General features: G+C 38.0%; 1 protein-coding gene across 4 annotated transcripts in view; it reads right to left on the bottom strand.

Moving 5' to 3' along the window:
- Nucleotides 1–13,560, bottom strand: part of LOC147833971 (uncharacterized) — a 386,870-nt gene that overhangs the window by 109,743 nt on the left and 263,567 nt on the right. The window lies entirely within an intron of this gene.

Raw genomic sequence — 13,560 nt, 5'->3', positions numbered from 1 at the left:
GCAGACGGTGCTTTAGTTGGACAGAGAATTCAATTTAAAACAAGCGATTCTAAAATTCACTCAATTTGAAGCTAGAAATACTACACGTCCTGTATTTCTCAGCTATTTTTAAGCCAAATGTGCATGCCTTTAACATTAGATAGTGAAAATAAATAGCAGAATACTACATTGTTTGAAAAGCAACTGAATGATTGGTCACAGTTTGAGTTTACAGGCTTTGAATTTTGAAAGTGAAGAGATTGTGAGACATGAACACGCAGCAACATTATAAGCTAGGGTCTTGATAGGTCTGGGGAAATTCAAGTCTCTGATCCATTACTTACAGTCGATTTCAGTAATGGACTCTATTAAGACTACGAAGCACCAAAAATATAGTAGTAGTAGTAGAAGTAGCATCTTTTTTATACATTTTACAGTGTCCATCAATGCTGAAAAGTAAGATCTTTTAGATCTTTGTAAGAGTATAATCAAATTTTGCACATTGAGGTGATGTGAGAATAATATTTTGCAAGAACATTTCATCTTGGTAATTATCACCACACACTGTTAATGTTTATGGCATCTAGCAAATCTTACAAATACACTCACCGGCCACTTTATTAGGTACAACTGCTCGTTAACGCAAATTTCTTACTCTATGCATTTATGCATGTAGCCATGGTAAAGACAAACTGCTGCAGTTCAAACCGAGGATCAGAATGGGGAAGAAAGGTGATTTAAGTGACTTTGAACATGGCATGGTTATTGGTGCCAGATGGCGATATTTCAGAATCTGCTGATCTACTTGGAGTTTCTTGACCAGGGTCATCTCTAGGGTTTACAGAGAACAGTCTGATAAAGAGAAAATATCCAGTGAGTGGCAGTTCTGTAGGCGCAAATACTTTGTTGATTCCAGAGGTAAGAGGAGAATGGCCAGACTGGTTCGAGCTGATAGAAAGGCAAAAGTAACTCAAATAACCACTTGTTACAACTGGGGGTATGCAGTAGAGCATCTCTGAACGCACAACACTTCAATCCTTGAGGCGGATGGGCTACAGCAGCAGAAGACCACACCGAGTGCCACTTCTGCTAGCTAAGAATAGGAAACTGAGGCAGCAATTCACACAGGCTCATCAAAATTGGATAATAGAATATTGGAAAAATGTTTCCTGGTCTGATGAGTCTCGATTTCTGCTGCAACATTCAGATGGTAGAGTTAGCAATTTGTTAGCGTCAACTATATGAAAGTGTCAGGGTTCTACCACTCAGGTCTTGTAAATTCTTGTTTTGGTGGCAGAGTCCAGACATTAGTTCTGTCGTGTCCTGTTTCTGTCATTGTGTGTCCCTTTATGTGCGCGCCATCGTGGGTGCACGCACCCGCTTGATGCATGCGAGCGGGCTCTGTGCATGCCTGGGATGCACTTTCTTGTACCCTTGTTTGTATTTTGTTCTGTCGGCATCGTGCTATTTCATTCTCAGCATCTCCGTCTAGTTGGTTTGGTTGGCGCTGAGATGAAACATGCGCGTTGCATATGTGTGAGCGCACTTGTAAGGTGTTTTCATCTATCGTGTGCTCGTGTCTTGCGTCTATTTGTGTTTGTGTTGTCTGTGTTTACATTGTGGCCCCGTGCTTCAGTCTTGTCCTGTTATTGTGAACGCGTGGTTAAGGAGTTCTCTCATTGGCTACGTGCTCTTGTCCCGTTTTATGTGAGCACATGGCTTGTGTTGTCTCTGTGTCATATGCTCTTCCGTCTATTGTCTAGTCCCACCCTCCTTGTTAACCCATTATTAGTTTATTATGTTCACATGTTTAACACATGTTTGTTCACCTGTGTATTGATTTAATTCTGCTTATATCCTCCACATGTTTGCTATCCTGGGCCAGTTCGTCATCCTTTCTCTCCTTGTCCTGTAGTGTGGTCCAGCCCTGATCCCTACCAGCCTGCCCAGTCAGGTTTGTTTGTTTATTTATTTGTTTTGCTAGTGTTTTCCCCTCGGGGTAGTTTATTTTACTGCTTTGCCTTTTGTTTTATTTTGTAAATAAAACCTATTTTTCCTGCAACTGACCACCACAACCATGACAAAAAGCATGGATCCATCCTGCCTTGTATCAACAGTGGTGTAATGGTGTTGGGGATATTTCCTTGGCGAACTTTGGGCCCATTAGTACCAACTGAGCACTGTGTCAATGCCAAAGCCTACCTGAGTGTTGTTGTTGACCATTTCCATCCCTTTATGACCACAGTGTACCCATCTTCTAATGGCTACTTCCAGCTGGACAACGCGCCCTGTCATAAAGCTTGAATCTTCTCAGACTGGTTTCTTGAAGGACAATAAGTTGTACTTCACAGTCACCAGATCTCAATCCAATAAAGCACCTTTGGGATGTTGTGGAACAAGACATTCGCATCATACTGTAGATGTGCAACCGACAAATCTGCAGCAACTGCATGATGCTGTCAAGTCAAAATGGAGCAAAAAATAAAATTAAATTAAATTAAAAAAGCAAAAAAATTGTTTTTTTTTTTATACATAGAACACATATCTGTATCTAATGTGAATTAAGTATCAACTATATTGTTTTAAATAACTCCATTAAAATAATATGTAATATGTCTTTGATTGTACGTTATTTAGCCTTTATTATTTATTTTATATTATTTGAAGCATTTTTTTACCCACTACCCATCCATCCATATGTTTGCCCCATCCTTTACATGGTTATTAATTTAACCACAATCTAGCATCATAATGATTACAAAGGCACTTTAAAGTAGACATATGAACAGCAGACATGATGCCTTTCTAGAGCCTTTAGAAAAGTAGCACATTACCAAGCACAGTAAATTTTCAGAATCAACTGAAAAGATCACATAGCAGAATAATTTTGACCTAAGCCTAGTAGAATAATTTTTGTTATTTAATCTTAATTAAGGCCCAAATGTAAATAGCAAAAAATAAAGCAACTGGAATAACTACATCTCATATTAAGATCGCGATGACATATGATGACGTGTAGTTGTTGTAGTGGTGTCCCATTTCTTAAGGATAATTTTGAAGCCCTTCCTCTTCACACTCTGTTTCAAGGGCCAAGGGGAAGGGGAGGGGTAAAAAAAAAATAGAATTAGGATTGGGCCTAAATGTATTCACAAGTTAGAATAACAGTTATTTTTTACAAAATTATTAAAAAATAAAAGATGGTGTCTAAAAATAATACTGCAAATAATTACAATAAAACAATCCATACCACCACAACAACACAGGAGGAACAAAGCTGTTGGACTCACTTTCAGAGTGATTGTTTACCGCTGCTGAATGAAAACAAAAAATCCACTAAGAGCCAGTCAGTATTCATCTTGCTTTAAAGAGCTCACACACTTAAAAGTTTCCTTTTCCAGTTTTGCCAATTCCAAAACACAGTCAGAACAAAATATTGATCTGGCAGAAGTTTCATTTCTGAATCCACCTGTTTTCAAAACAAATGATTTAATGTAATTTTATTGGTTTCCAAAATAGCCCATTATTTTAAATAACTCATTTTTTTTTGTTAATTTATTAATTTGTGTCATCAATATGTATGTTTTATAGCTGACTTTTTCTAGGTATGAATTGGCCTTGATTCTCTTTTTTGTGTGTTTAATGTGGTCCCACTCAAGTAACTTCTAGCATTTCTGACACCCCAAAAGTATGCATGACTTCATTCCGCTGATTTCTGTTGTATCTTGTTGTCATGTACAGACCCTACAGAGATAAAAAGCATGTTGTAGAAGCCAAGATGGTGCAGCCTGACTGAACACATCTCCTACAGCAGCGTGGTGAAAGCTAACTGAGATCTTGGGATTCACACATTCCACTACAACTCCATCCAACACTATTGCCCAGTGGAGTCGTTACACCACCTGCTACTACGAGATGGTGAATATTCCAGCTCAAAAAAAGTGCAGAGATTGCTCCTCCAGACCACGGAGCAGGCCTTGTCACCTTGTGCAGGGTGCAGAAAGCAGAATTGGGAGGGTAAAAATGAGAAGTGACAGGATATTGATTTGCTTATCGCCACACTGCAGACACACAGGAGTGGAGGGTGAGTGGGAGGTTGGTTATCAGCCGTCCACGTCTGATAGAAAGAGAGAAAGTGAGAGAGAGTGAGAGGAGAGAAAGAAAGATTTCTCAACTGATTGGTTTGCCTCATTTTGGACTTGACTTTTCTCGGCGTGTGTAGTGCTGACAGGCGTGCACTTTTACAGTAAATGAAAGTAAGCTTTCTGATGTGATAGGATTATGCGCTTATATAGAGAGCAGATTGAAAATAAAAGAATGCTATCGCTTCTTTTGTGGATCTCGCTGAATTGTCTGCAATTAGGTGGTTTTCAAAAAAAAAAAAAAGTGTAGACCCGCTGAAAAAGGTACAAAAGAAGACTATAATTTCAGGAGTGAAAGAGGGCAAGTGCAGTCCATCTAGGTCAGATACTCTTCATTCAACTAAACCTAATCTGCATGCTTTAAAACGCCTCTAGCCTATCGCTACTTGGATCAAACAGAAACTTGGCATAACAATGAGGTCAAGAAAAGAGACCTGGCGATAGCTTTAGGATTTTTCTGTAACCAACATGAAACGGAACAAAAAGAAAGTATTAAATCAATATTTAGTAGAGGTGTGAACCTACAATGGACTCACAGTTCGGTTACGATTATCATGCCATTGATTTGGTTCAGTTCAATATCTTGATGCTTTCCATATACAATTTCACTTCACAGCACAATAATATTTGTATTATAATGTACAATTTTTAAAAACATTTTATGTATTTACAAAACAATTTTGTTATTAATATATATGAACTGTTCGTTTAATTTTACCTGCTCAAAGAAAACACGATCACAGCTGATTCACGATAGACGCGGTAAAGAAAACACGCTCTGGATTGTATCCTCAAGCATCACTATAACAGCTGAAAGGAAAGGAAATGTCACCCCAACAGGTCAAAGGGGCCACAGTGAGAGAGGGAGAGAGAAATTGAGTTTACTTTCAATTTCTCCATGGGACTGAAATATGGGCTTCTGCTGTAACTCTTGTGTCAGTGAAAGACAGTCCAGCAAACACATGCAGTGAATTATGCAATTTCTGCATTTTAATTACTCACACTCACCTCCCTCACCATAGTATTCTACCATGATACCGCATATGGGATAAATGACGTTAATAATAACTGGTTAGGATTTATTACTGAACCGATGCCGAATTGTCCACGTCTGCATCATGGTGCAGTGAAGAAACAATTAATTTTGACACCCCTAATATTTACCCTGACCGTTGGCAGCTGTTAGGGATGTACAGACCCGATCAGCAGCAATATGAGCGGCATGATATCACTTTGTTGCAGAGACGCTATTGGTTAAATGTTGGCAAAGTAGAACATGGAAGCAGCTTGAAGCAGAAAGCACAAGAATGCGTTATGGAGGTATTATACAGTTGGTCACGACAACATTGCCTTATCAAACTGTAAGATTTGTCAGAAAAAAGTAAGGAAAATGGGTGAGCCCAGCTTTGTTTAGCTGGGAGTGTCGAGTGGCAAAAGAGGGAAGGGTTTGCATGAAAACAGGAGTTTCAGTATGTGTACGCGCTGATTTTCAGAGGCAAACAAACACAGATGCAGAGATGGACAGTGACTACGTTAACATGGAAATCAGTATTCTAATGATTAGCTTCAATGCTAATGAGAGGTAAAAAATTCTGCATTTCTTCGTAACTTAGATGCACTCGGTAGGTGCAAAGTATAGTGTTAAACAGCTGTGTTTGTATTGACTATCCTTTCACAAAATGTGGTGAAAAATCCTACACATTTATACAGTAATATTTCGATTAAGGTCTTTGCATATTTACATTCGGAGAGCAGCATTTACAGCAGACCTATCAGTCCATCATATTGTAGTGACATTAACGTACTGTAAACTTAGTAACTAAATCATTTTGACTAAGATATGTCTTTAAAAACTGAAAGAGTACTGTTGATCATACAAACTAACTTTACCATCTTAATAAACATGAACAAAGAACACTGATCACATACTTACCAAAGAGACAGGACAATTAACACAAGCTAGAACCTTTTCTTTGTTGCAGCACATTTATAAACACAACACTGACGACCTATGTCTCCAAACAATTCTTCTACCACTTGTTTAATTAGAGTTGGCAAAAAATGTGGCGTCTCTCTGCTGTTTTAACAATGTAACAGGTAAAAACCTCGAAGCTATCATGCATGTTAATGAAGTTGGAACTCATTCACAATAAAGCTCGCTAATTGGTTTGAGTCTTTCTCTTAAATCAATGATAAAAACTCAAAGACTTAACGTTGTACCAGCCAGTACAAACACCCAGTCTCCACGTTAGAATTTTCACAATGATCTCATGGCCTTGACGTAGCTTCAAAATTTCTTTTTAACCGGTAGAAAGGATGTGCTCAAAATAATGCAAAAACAACCAATTTTTTCACTTTTTAGTGAAATTTATGTGTCCTAATTGTGTTTTTGAAAGCGTGGGACACATATATGACTGTCAGTCTCTCAAAAAATGTGCTTTGGAGTATTATGACCCTTTAAGTTGAGGTGCAATTTGTTTTTATATTCCTTTTCTTTTTATATTTACTGTTGCACTGATGTCCAAAAGTGAAGAATTGATGTTATTTATTACTTGATTGTTTAAGCAACCTCACAGAAGTGAAGTGAAATTTAAAATAAGGTACAACCTGGATCTGTTTCTTAGCTCTTCTTCATCTGTTTCTTAGCTCTTCCTCTTAAAAATCAAATGACTCAGACTCTACGGCAAAAAAAAAAAAAAAAAAAACTGATTGGGACATCCCTAGCTGCTGCACAGTCAATGAGCTGTTTTGTATGGGTTCTTGGTGAATTTAGCCAAAACAAGGCCGTATGTCGGGAGCATGCGCTATTACCTCCACAGGTGCTACGCTGATGAAAATGAGGTAGATTATGTACGACGGCCTGCTTAAAATGCAGCTCTATGTCAAGAGGTACAGCATGTGAATAGTGTACAACAGGAACTCATTTCCCACTCTTTTCCACATAGAGTCCCTGGGCTCCTCACGTTCATTTTCACTTCCCATTTGTTTGATAACAAATAGAGGTTCAAAGCCCAGATGGGAAACGGCACCATTAATGAAATCTCTCCTGCATGAGACTTGGGTCGTCTCTGAAGGTGCTTTCGGTCAGGTCATGATAGATCTCAGTATTGGTATGCTACACAAGCGTTTGGCTCTTCCCAGCACTTGTCAAAATAAAGTTAGATTTTTCCGAAACGAAAAAGAGCCCTCATCCATAAAGCGAGGTGATTAACTGACAGAGATTGCTTTTTTCATTAGGATCATTATGATGAAAGTGCATTCATTAATGATTCTTACCAATCCCATGAAATACCGAGAAGAAATGAAGAAGTCAGCTTTATATGGGAATATATATGAATATGATTATTTTCAGACATGAAGCAGGCCTTGAGACTTTTCTCTCTGAACAATCTTATTCAGAAAGTGTATTTACCTAGTTCTGCAAGGACATTTTCAATCGCCCTCCAGTAGTACTGTACATATACTGAAATTACAGTTCAGTGTCGAACTAGAAGAAATGACCTAAAAGCAAAGCTGGAAAGAAATTTTGTAACACCAAACAGAGCACCAATTCATCCTCTACACATGTAATTGCTCAGAAATAAATAAATAAAACATGAACCCTCTGGTAGATGATGTAACTACACCTCATGGTTTTGAAAAACATCTCTCCTCATTACATTTTACATGCAATCTGTTGTCAATTCAAAAGAATTCAATTTCATAAAAGATTCCTTCTGTACTATATATATGGACCCTAAACATTGCGATCCATTTATAGCCTTTATTTATTTCCAATGCGTATAGTCCAATCAAAAACTTTTATGATTATTAAGTGAATTGATGTTGCCTAGTTAACCATAAACAGCCACAAAAAAAAAAAAAACACCAAAAATGTTGCGTAGGAATTATAAGGTTCTATATGGCAGATCAATAATTGAAGTATTGCAGCCCGCACAATATATCATTTCAGCATCGATATCACAATGTGATCATTTAGAATAGTTAAATTGCAGGATATGCAATGTTGAGTTTGTATCACAGTTTATCATTTGCACAGGTTTTTGGGGCGAGGCAGTGGCACAGTAGGTAGTGCTGTCACCTCACAGCAAGAAGGTCACTGGGTCACTGGTTCGAACCTCGGCTCAGTTGGCGTTTCTGTGAGGAGTTTGCATGTTCTCCCTGCCTTCGCGTGGGTTTCCTCCGGGTGCTCCGGTTTCCCCCACCGTCCAAAGACATGCGGTACAGGTGAATTGGGTAGGCTACATTGTCAGTAGTGTATGAATGTGTGTGTAATTGTTTCCCAGAGATTGGTTGTGGCTGAAAGGGCATCCGCTGCATAAAAATTTGCTGGATAAGTTGGTGGTTCATTCCGCTGTGGCGACCTTGGATTAATAAAGGCACTAAGCCGACAAGAAAATGAATGAATGAATGTGTTTTTGATGCGTGCGATTGTATAATAATTTTAAAAGCATTCAGGTATAAGAAATTATACCATTTGTGAATTTAACTCCCATTAAATTTATTGAATTATTTTTATTTTTATCATTCAGTTACAGTACTTGAATACTGTTAGACCCTGGAAATGATAAAACACATTGGGCCCTATCATACATCTTGCGCAATAAGGCACAATGCGTGTTTGCCGCAATGTGTTGCTATTTTCAGCCCAGTGCAACCCGAATTTTTCCATTTTGCACCACATTGTTTCGACAGCAAATCCATTTACACTACTTTGTGGACTCGAAAAGAAAAGAGATGTGTCAAGACGCGTTGTTGGCACATTGCTATTTTGAGAAACTAAAATAGACTATGCAATAGACCAGCTGAATGCAGGTCTGAAGTCCAGATAGAGCATGCTAGTTGTGCGCCTTAAACGCTTACACAATGCTTAAAATGCACAGAATTTACAGCAATACACAAATATATTTACAAATAAAAAATAATTAAATATTAAAATATTACAGAAATTCTACTTAATATTACTTTTTACATAAATATAAAAAACACTACCTCTATGCCTTCATCTCGGGGGGCTTTTTGCAGTTCAGTCATGACAATTTGCTTTTGTATAATGTTATTACTATTAGCAGTATTATTTATTATATTCATATTTATATTAGTTTTATTAAAAACAAGCTTAAATTTGTCCACCTGTCAGGTTTTGGACCGTATGTGCATAGCACATATGTGCATAACTCAGTTTTTTGAACGCACTTCATTCTTATTGTTCATTTATTTATTTGCTGGAAATTACAACTGCACTTAGAGATAGGTTCGAAACAAATCTTTGTGCTTAATAAATTAAATTTAATATGTAGGCTAACAGATATCTTCAGTGGAGTATGTACAACACGTTTGTACAATGTAAATAGCAAATACGCTATGATGCGACAATTCTTAAAGGAAATAGGGGATGAGCCTCTGATTAGTTTATTCTCAAAAAACACCTAACTCCTTAAGAGAATAAGCACAACCCTGTTAGATCATGCGCCATGGCACAAACTATATTTTCCCATCCTTAAAATAGCAAAAGAGATTCAGACAGGCCATGAGATTTAGACTTTGCACCTAGATCGTTAAAATAGAACCCTTTATTTAATTTTATTTTTATTTTTTTGATTGTATCTAAATTGTTATGCATGAAAATACTTGTTATGCATGAAAATACAGCAAATAGCACAGACCACAACAAAAATGTGTTGGGGAACCCTAAAAAGTTTAAAGACAGTTTATTGGATTTAATGGAGATGCAATGTAGAATCCTCCCAATCGATCTAACATTATAAATTCTTTTCAAATAGATATATTAAATCATCTGGTGAAATTGTATTCATATTGCAATATACATCGCAAAATATGAAATTATCGTAGATTTTTGCAATATCATGCAGCTTTGAAGCTTTACTTTTTTTTTTGAAGCTTTATATATATATATATATATAGCTGTTTATTTTTCAACAATGTAAAATTTAACATTTCATCTCAATGTCAAAAATGCTTCTAAATCATCACATTTACACGCATCTTTTCAGTTTCAGGTTTCTTCTCTTCTTGAGAAGTGCACAAGTTATTTCTTCCTTTAATAACCTGCTATAAGTTAGTGCCTTTAAGTTGGGTCTATGGGTGAAGAAACAAATTCCAGTTTGGTCGGCAAGAGTTGTGCTTTTGGTGTTTTCATTTCCACTTCAATTCAATCAAAAACGCATTTATATTGAGTCAGCTTGATTGATTGAGGTGCTCACATAAAGGTTTTCAGATCAGTTTAATTATCAATTTGACTTGGATACATGTATTGTAAACAGCCAGTTAAAAGCAGCTGTGTAACTTGTGTATCATGATCATTATTAGGTGTTGGTAGCACAATTATTATTATAATAACAAAAACATTAAAACATACTATTTAAGTTCTGATTTGCCTAATGTCACATTGTACTGCGTAAATAAATGTAACTTCAAATGCTTTCGACATATTTTTTTTCTAGCAAGAAATCATTGTTGCACTTATTTTTTGTTGGCATGGTGGCATGAGTCCAATAAATCTCAGCACTACAATATTGTGTACTATCTTTCCTTATTATTAATTGATATGCAATTTCACACTGGCGCACCCTGGACATTATGTTTGCAACAATCCGTTTTATTTGTTTTAACCAGATGCAGGTCAGTTTGAAAGCTGATTTGAGATCTAATCAAATCCAGGCCACATTGAACTGAATAATAAATGTAACTTTTTAACTCACACATATTTCATCAGAGAATAATTACATTTAGGTTTTTTTTTTTCATCTCTACTGCCTTTCACATCACCACTGATGATAGTCTCTTGTGAAGTGTTTGGGACTATCAACGTTCTTGTGCCATTAGCCAATCAGTCCTATTTACGGTGATTACCTTCCAAACGGTGATTACCTTCTAAACGGTGATTACCTCAAGAACTTATGTGGTAAAAGACAACATTTCACATACTGCCAACTTCCAGAGCTAGAGATAGCTTCGGTTTTGAATTAAGGACCTCTTAGGATGTATTACACGCAGTTTACCTCAGTATTAGAAACATTTTACCCACTAAAAAGATAATCAAGACAAATTCCCAAACTACATATTTTTCTCTCAAAATCCTCTTCAAATGTAACATAAATGCTCTTCATGCCATGCAGGCTCTTAACCTTGGAGACTGCATGAGAGTACCTGTCATCATTGAAGTATGCTCTAAATCTTGCTCACTATGAACACCAAATACTTCACATTATCAGATAATTGGAAGCACTCATTAACTTTAAAATGTACATGCATACTGTATGTACACAAGGCAATCACTGACACGTTTTAAGAGTCTCAAAGTTAATTATAGGAAACACTTTGCAAGGCCTCTGAACTACAACGGCAAAGTTTGTGTTCTAACAAGGTTAATCTTCAGTATCTTTGTCATTGAGACAATAGAGTTGTCAGCCTATTTAAAAAAAAGCCTAAATTGATCCCTTAACAATTCTGTTAATAGAAAGATCTCAGGGACACAAGGGAGAGATAGAGAGAAAAAAAGAGGGCTGATTAAATCGTCTTCATTTACTTAACTTGCAGCTAATAATACAATTAGAACATCTCCAGGCAAGAGTATTGTAGGGTTAAAATGGGCGCTGCGGAAAATGAGTCCCTCAGATTAATGGGAGGAAATGAAGACACCCACACATGAATGCTGTCCATTCCACCAATTCATCACTTCCATCCTCATTGAAGCCACTCAGTTATTACAGAGGAAGTCTTTATCACCACGCTACTTATTTCATTTCACCCTTTACAGGGGGCATTTGCTCACTGACGCAGACCTCTTCGGATCTGACAAAAAAAGCCATTTGAACCGTCCCGTGCCCCCCTTCTGCCACCCATCCCCATTACCATAAACCCACTCAGTCATGATAACCATTAATGCAGCGTCTTATTAAAAACCTATCAATACACACGCTGCCATTGCGCTAATGGGCAGGAATTCCTCTCCGTTAGGTCCGGGCTTGCGTTTCCTCTCCGGGCTAATGAGAGCCATCCCTCAGCATCTCTTTGAGCTAAATCACCTTTATTTGTATCTGCCTACTCGTACCGCTGGTAATTTATAGAAGTGTGCACAATGGGAGATGCATTAGTGCTGGCCTGGAGGGGGGTTGCTTACAGGGTGATTCAGTTCAGCACTGGACTCGTGGTGAGCTGTTAATTGTTCTTCGTCGGAGCTCCGGTGATAAAAGAGAAGGAGTCGTTGATGCGACCGCTGATGAGCTTTTATTTCGCTCAAGTTTATTTCCAAAGGGAGGACGCCCCTCCTAGAAGTTTGCCCTCTAACTCAAGGGAGGAATTGAATATTGCTCCATCCGTCTGAGCATTTTACAGCTTCTGCTCGCCAGCCGTGAGAAATGTGGGGGTGTATTTACACTGGCGTTTACAGTGCGAGACAGAAGCGAGGCTCATCCTCCATAAACTTTGCCAGGAGTCAGCAAGGCTAAATGGCGAATTCTAAAAGATGTTCAACTTATGTCTAGAGATGAAAGCGACATTAGGGGGCCTCGAGACACGTCTGAAACACGGCCAAATTGCATATTCTGCCTTAAAGCTTGGATTATCGATCGCTGTTTTGGAGAGAGATTCATATCCGTTGTCGTCACGCACACGAGGGTTCGTCATCAAGGGCGATGGAGGTAAATTGCGTTGTATATCATCTCGCAAATTACTACGACTTGTCATCCGTATTATTGAGATTTCAGAAAACAACAACAAAAGCACTTGTCCATGTAAGTGGTTACAGTGATGGCAAATAAGTGGAGCTCTCACTTAAACTGTCAACAATGGGCAACTAAATAGCGCTGCAATCTAAAAAAGAGCCTGACAACAGTCAGCAGCCAAAAGGAGGTATGAACAAACAAGGCGCATTTCACTTCGACGGCTCCGCTTGATTGTTGCTTGGGCGTCGGACCTTGTAGATAACACTATATGGATCCTGCTGAATCCATGTACGCCATCCCCTGAGATCCTTAAAATGGTCTTTGTAAAACAAGGCAATAATGCCTCATGCAATCATAATCACGATCCACCTTGGGACCACTATGAGCCGGCGGTGAGGAAAAGCTTCTGCCAAGCATGAAAACTATATAAATACACTTTGAGGAGTTGTAGGGACGGTGTAGATCTGGATCGGTGCCAGTCACATATCCAAGGCAACAAAAATCATTGGCATGCTGAGTCTGGTGCCAACACACATACATTATACATCTGCTCTGTCAGTGCCGGAGCTCTGCACGCTGCATTTTAGATTATGTTTGCTCACAAATGCTTGTGCAATGCATGAAAAAAATACAAAATAAATAAATAAATCGCATGCCCTTAGGTCTAAGCAAACGCTTGTGATGGAAACACTTTAAATAGATGCTCATTTGACATCTTAACAAAAGGAAGGATTTGGGATGGTTTCAGTTAAGAG

This window comes from Danio rerio, chromosome 14 (assembly GCF_052040795.2).
Source record: "Danio rerio strain M-AB ecotype USA chromosome 14, GRCz13ab, whole genome shotgun sequence".
Lineage (NCBI taxonomy): Eukaryota > Metazoa > Chordata > Actinopteri > Cypriniformes > Danionidae > Danio > Danio rerio.
Note: the sequence above shows the minus strand (reverse complement) of the source record. Positions and strands in the feature narration are given on the sequence as shown.